The sequence below is a fragment of the Tachyglossus aculeatus genome, unplaced genomic scaffold, assembly GCF_015852505.1.
Source record: "Tachyglossus aculeatus isolate mTacAcu1 unplaced genomic scaffold, mTacAcu1.pri scaffold_127_arrow_ctg1, whole genome shotgun sequence".
In the NCBI taxonomy this organism is placed as follows: Eukaryota; Metazoa; Chordata; class Mammalia; order Monotremata; family Tachyglossidae; genus Tachyglossus; species Tachyglossus aculeatus.
The window spans coordinates 635958-643404 of NW_024044856.1; positions in this window are offsets into that span (position 1 = coordinate 635958).

Sequence of the window (7447 nt, forward strand, 5' to 3'; positions counted from 1 at the left end):
CAGAGCAGAATTAGAAACATATTATATTATGGCTTCTAGTCCATTCTTTCGACTAGCCCACTCAGCTTCCCTCATGTAATTTATGATATAATGAAAGCATGTCTCAGGCATAAATAGTGTACAGTCAGTACAGGTAAGTACAGTAAGACAAGTGCAAAGGCATATACATAAGTGGAAACAAAAAATGTTTGAAACCATGAATATTTGGAATAAATAAACCTCAAAACACCAGGAGTGGCTAAAGATGGCTAATGGGATGATTTGATGGGGAGGTGGGATTAGCTGTTGAAGTGTTCCTTAAGCTTGTGACCATCATCTGCTCTGTCTGGTAAAAAGACAGGGATGAGAAAAATAAAAGAGGAAGAATGCTAATAGGGAAGGAGATGAGGGAGGAGGTATCTAACAGGTAGTGGTTCTTAAAATTAAACCCTTAAACTTCCAGGTTCTGCCTGATGAATCCAAGTCATTGAATCCTCATGTGGGTGGGTTATGTTCATGATCAGATCTTGGTTATCTAGGTTTTCATACCTGGGTCATAATGAATGCCCAAATCACTGTGTTTGCTGACTCCCAGTTTCATTGGAGAACTTATTTCCTTGGAGAACTCATTCACTCTCTTGGCTTCAAGTACCACCTCTTTGCAGATGATACCCAAATCTACATCTCCAGCCCTGATCTCTCTCCCTCTCTCCGGTCTCTCATCTCCTCCTGCTTTCATCTACCTGAATGTCCTCTTATCACCTCAAGCTTAACATGTCCAAAACAGAGCCCCTTATCTTCTGACCCAAACCTTGTACTCTCTCTGACTTTCCCATCATTGTAGATGACACCACCATCCTTCCTGTCTCACAAGCCAGTAAACCTGGTGTTATCCATGACTCCTCTTTCTCATTCAACCCACATATTTAAATTCATCACTAAATCCTCTTGGTTCCACCTTCACAACATAGCTAAAATCCAGCCTTTCCTCTCCATCCAAACTGCTTCCCCCATAATATAATCATTCATCCTGTCGCACCGGATTACTGCATCAGCCTCTTTGCTGACCTCCCAGCCTCCTGTCTCTCCCCACTCCAGTCCATACTACTCTGCTGCCCGGATTATTTTTCTACAGAAATACTCAGGACATGTCACCTTGCTCCTCAAAAAATTCCAGTGGCTGTCCATTTCCTCCTTCTCCTCAACATTGACTTTACAGCATTCCAACACCTTGCTCCCTCCTACCTCACCTCGATTCTCTTCTACTAAAACCCAACCGAGACTCTTCACTCCTCTAGTGCTAACCTTCTCACTCCCCAATCTTCCCTCCCTCACTGCCAACCCCTAGCCCACATCCTGCCTCTGGCTTGGAAACCCCTCCTTCCTCAAATCTCACAAATAATTACTCTTCCCTGCTTCAAAGCCTTACTGAAGGCACATCTCCTTCAAGAAGCCTTCCCAGATTAAGACCCAGCTTTCTTCATCTCCCACTCCCTTCTGCAACGCCTGGACTGCTCCCTTTGCTCTTTCCCCCTCCCAGCTCCACAGAATTTATGTATATATCTGCAATTTTGTTTCCTTGTGTTCATGTCTGTCGCCCTTCCTCTAGTCTATTAGCTAGTTATGGGAAGGGAATGTATCGGTTTATTATTGTATTTACTCTCCCAAGCACTTAGTACAGTGCTCTGCACACAGTAAGTGCTCAGTAAATACTACTGAATATATGAATTAACTTTTCTGAAAGCCTTTAACTGGTCCTGTCTTAAGCCTGTAGTGATGTGGCAGAGAACGTCTGACACTGGATCAGTGAAGCCCAAATCAGAAAGTCTGATAACGTCACTCAGTGAGGAGGGTAGGTGGCTTTCCTGGACCTTATGAGGAATCTCTGTTGGGTACAGGTGAATCCTTATTCCCGAAACCTTCTCATTCTCCTGTCACTGTAAGTCATAAAGAGTGGACTAATGGCTGAGTACGTGAATCCCAACAGCATGTGGCTGTCCATTAACAGTGGAGAATCATTTTTCATGTTCGTTGTAACACTCAGCATGATTTACTGTTGTCTGTAGAGGAGGACATAGACCGTGGCCAGAGAAGTGACTCTCTTGGCAGCTTACAATGTGGCCAGAAAAAAAGCCTTTGGGACCTCCAGTTGCTGATGTTGCCACACAAGAAGTACAGAGACGAAGTACAGAGAGAGACTGATAGAAGCTGAAAGCAAAGTGGGTTGATTATCACTGGAGATTGGAATGCAAAAGTTGGTAATGGAATGGAAATGAAAGTTGTTGGAACATTTGGAAAATATGTTGGAAAATATGGAATTCTGAATCAAGCCAGGGACCGACTTCGACTTCTGTGAGTCAAATAATTTTTTTATTGCCAATACATTCTTCATATAACCTAAACGACGACTGTACACATCGACTTCACCAAATGGACTATATAGAAATCAAATAGACTATATTATTTGTAGAAAGAGATGGAGGTGTTCTATTTTGGCAGCAAAAAAAACGGCCTGGAGCTGATTGTGGAACAGATCATGAACAGTTAATGTGTAAACTCAGGCTAAAACTTAGAAAAACTAATCATGCCTTACAGCTACCCAAATATGACCTGATGAATACTCCCCCTTTATTTAAGGATCCCACAAAATATAGATTTGAGGTGCTTAATCCAACAGACAAGGAATCAGAGGAAATGTGAACTGAGATTTAAAATGTCATCAAGGAAGAGAGTGACACAGTATTGCAAAAGTTCGAGAAGAAGGAAAAGCCAAAATGGATGTCAAACATAACTCTGGAAGTAGCCAGAAAAAGAAAGGAATCAAAAAACAGAGGACAAAAGAACCTCGTTAAAGAACTGAGCCGAGAAATCCAGTACTCTGCCAGGAAGGACAAACAGGAATATTATAATAGTGTATGCAAAGAAATGGAAGTCAATAACAAATGTGGCTGGACAAGATCACTATTTCAGAAGATTAAGGAAATTAAGGGAACATTTCGTCCTCGGATTGGGTTTGTCAAAAACAAAGATGAACTGACAATAAATGATACCAGTGGAATTAAATAGAAACACGAATAATAGGCATAGGAACTATACCAGAAAGATAGCAATATATACGAAGTACTTGAGGAAGCTCCTTTTGAATTAGAGCCACTCATCATGAAAAGTGAAGTTAGGTCAGCTTTATATTGCCTCACCAAAAATAAGGCACCTGGCATTGATAGGCTTCCTATTGAGATGTTTCAGGCAGCTGAAGAGGAATCGGTTACAGTCCTTACCAAATTATGTCAACAGGTATGGCTAATCACTCAATGGCCATCTGATTGGAAGTGATCTGTTAATGTTCCAGTACTGAAGAAAGGAGATACAACTAAATGTCACAATTATCATAAAGTGTCCTTGATCTCACACACCAGCCAGGTACTGCAGCATCGAATGGAGGCCTAAATGGAACGTGAATTGCCCGATGTTCAAGCAGTATTCTGGAAAGGACGAAGGATGTGAGATAATATTGCTGATATCCGTTGGATAATTGAAAGGACAAGAGAATATCAAAAGGAAGTCAGCATGTGCTTTATTGATTATAGTAAGACCTTTGACTGTGTGGATCATGGGAAATTATGGAGCACATTAAGGAAAATTGGCATACCAGACCATTTAATTGCATTAATACAGAACCTTTATGACAAACAGGAGGCTACAATAAGAACAGAATATGGAGAAACAGAGTGGTTCCCCATTAGTGAGGAAGTAAGACAAGGATGTATCTTATAGCCTTTTCTGTTCATCCTTTACACCGAGTACCTAATGAGAGAAGCCAGATTAGATGAAGATGAATGGGGAGTAAAGAATGGAGGAAGGAACATAAACAACCTTCGTTATGCTGATGGTACAACTCTACTAGCAGAAAGAGAAGAAGGCATAAAGTGCTCATTATTAAAAGTTAAAGAACGGAGCAAAAAGACAGGACTGTATTTGAAAGTCAAGTAAACAAAGATCATGACAACTGGAAGTTTTAACACATTTGTAGTGAAAGGAGAGAAGATTGAAATAGTTGACAATTTTTCTCTCATGGGATTGATAATCAATAATAAAGGAACTAGTAGTCAAGAAATAAGCGGAAGATTAATGTTAAGAAGATGTGCTATGAAGAGCCTGGAAAAAGTCATGAAATGCACTGATGCAACAATTGCTACAAAAAAAATAAATTGTCAAATCTATGGTGTTTCTGGTGACAATGTGTGGATCAAGAAAGCCGGACAGTGAAAAAACAGGATAGAAAGAACATCGATTCTTTCAAAATGTGGTGTTGGAGAAGGCTTTTGTGAATACTGTCGGAAAGTATTCTGTCTATCCTGAATACCGTCGGACTAACAGAATTCAGTCCGACTGTCAGAAAGACAGTTGGAAAGACAAACAAATCTTTTTTGTCTTGGTCGGACAAAACAAAGACAAAGTCTTTCGGACTTTGTTCGAAAGTCTGGACAAAGTCCGGAAAGACAAACGAAATGGAATGCAAATATCCCGATGTTCAAGCAGGATTCTGGAAAGGATGAAAGATGTGAGATAATATTGCTGATATCCGTTGGATAATCGAAAGGACAAGAGAATATCAAAAGACAAACTTTCTGGACTGTCGGAAAGACAAACAAATGGATTTTGGAGCAAATTCAACCAAAGTAGTCTTTGGAAGGCCAAATGACTCGACTTAGATAAGCATATTTTGGACACATAATCAGGAGGACTAATTCTTTGGATAAGAGACTAATGCTAGGAAAAGTACGGGGAAAATGTGAAAGAGGTAGTCCAGCAGTTAGATATCTAGAGACCATAACAACGATAACAGACAAACCATTAGAAAAGTTGCTGATTGTGGCAGAGGCAGGACGTTCTGGAGAAAGTATATCCATGGAGTTGCTATGAATCAGAAATGACTCAACGGCACATAATAATAATAATTATAATATAATATAATCATAATATAATTATAATTATAATATAATATAATATAATATAATATAATACAATATAATATAACATAATGTAATATAATATAATATAATATAATATAATATAATATAATATAATATAATATAACATCATATCATATCATACGATATCATATCATATCATATACTATATATAATATAATAAAATAATATAATATGATATAATATGATATCATATGACATAACATAATATAATATAATATAATATGATATAATATAATATAATATAATATAATATAATATAATATAATATAATATAATATAATATAACATAACATAACATAACATAACATAACATAATATCACATAATGCAATATAATATAATATAATACAATATAATATAATATAATATAATATAATGTAATATAATATATAATATAATATGATATAATATAATATAATGCAATGCAATACAATTTAATGTAACAAAATATAATATAAAATGATATAAAATGAAATATATAATAATGTAATATAATATGATATTATATAATATTACATACTATAATATAATATAATATAATATAATATAACGTGATATAATATAATATATAATGCAATATAAAATAATATATAATGTAATATAATATAGTTTATGATATGATATGATATAATACAATATCATGTAATATGATATGACGCAATATAACATAATATAATATAGTATAATATAGCATAATATATAATACAATATAATATAATTTAATATAATACAATATAATATAAGATAAGATAATATAATAATATAATATAATATAAAATAATATAATATAATATAATATAATATAATATAATATAATATAATATAATATAACATAATATAACATAATGCAATATAATATAATACAATATAATATAATATAATATAATATAATATGATATAATATAATATAATATAATATAATTAATATAATATAACACACAATATAACATAATATAATATAATATGATAATATAATATGATATAATATAATATAATATAATATAATATAATACACAATATAATATAATATGTGATATGATATAGCATACAACATAATATAGTATGATATTATATAATATAATATGATCTGATATAATATAATATAATATAATGTAATATAATATAATATGATATAACATACTAATATGATATACTGATAATATAATATAATACAATATAATATGGTATAATATAATATAATATTATATAATATAATACAATATAATATAATATAATAATATAATATAATATAATATAATATGATATAATATAATATAATATAATATAATATAATATAATATAATATAATATAATATAATATAATATAATATAATATAATATAATATAATATAATATATAACACAGCATGATATAATATAATATAATAGTAATAATTATTATTATTATCCATCCACAACCCCATAGCACTAATGTACATATTCGTAATTTATTTCAATATCTAAGGGACATGTCTACCAACTCTGTTTTACTGTCAATCTAGTGCTCTGCAAACAGTAAGTACTCAGTAAATAAATACCATTGATGACATATTGATTTTTCCTAATTTATTTGGGCAAGGAGGAGGGTGGGTTCCCAAGCAGTAGCCCCTGCTTGTTGTCATGTCTTACGCACTCTTTACTCCTCTGATGTCTCCACTGCTGCTGCTGATACTGCCTCCACTGCCCCTGGTTCTAGACCTGGGTGCTCATGGGAGACAAATATTTTGCCGCAGAGCACATGAGAGTTCAGCTTCTGGCTTTTCTTGTCGTTTTTACACATACTTCCCTTCTTGGTATGTTGCTCTTCACTGCTGACTCAGTGATTGGCAAGCCCAGAGCCCCAGAAGAGTGACCATACTTCTTCCCTGCCCAGTGTTGTTTGGCTGCCTCAGTGCTGCTGCTTGCTTGCATTGGTGCCAGATGGGGGGCAAGTGGCAAGGGGCAAGCTACTGTCTAATGAAAACGGCGGGACCGCTCCTCTTCCTTAGACTGAAAGAGGCAAGTAGTAGAGCTAACATCTTAACCCTATGGCAGCCCCCTTGTGGTTCAAATGAGGGTAGAGAGGCAACCTATTATGTCCAGAAAGCTTTGAGGTAGAAGGTAATAGGGTCCCCAACTTAGTGCTGAATTCACTCATGAAGTGGACACCTATGCAAAGGAGCCACTCGTAGTATCAAGAAGAGACCAACGTAGTTTTAAAGCCTTTGTTTGTCAGGTCCTGCCCGATTATAATCTCCCCAACGTTAAACTCTGCCCTTTCCTCTGCGGGGCAAAACTCCTTTTACTCCCTTATTGACATCCATGCCCATCACCCCGTCATCTGTCCCAGATATTTAACTCCAACCTCAGTCCCCCTGTTCCTCCCCTTCCTCCATCCCCCACCCACAACGATCTGGCCTCCTACTTCGTTAGTAAAATTAACACCATCAGGTCTGAGCTCCCCAAAGTCAGCCCTCCCCCTTCTCCATCCCCTCCT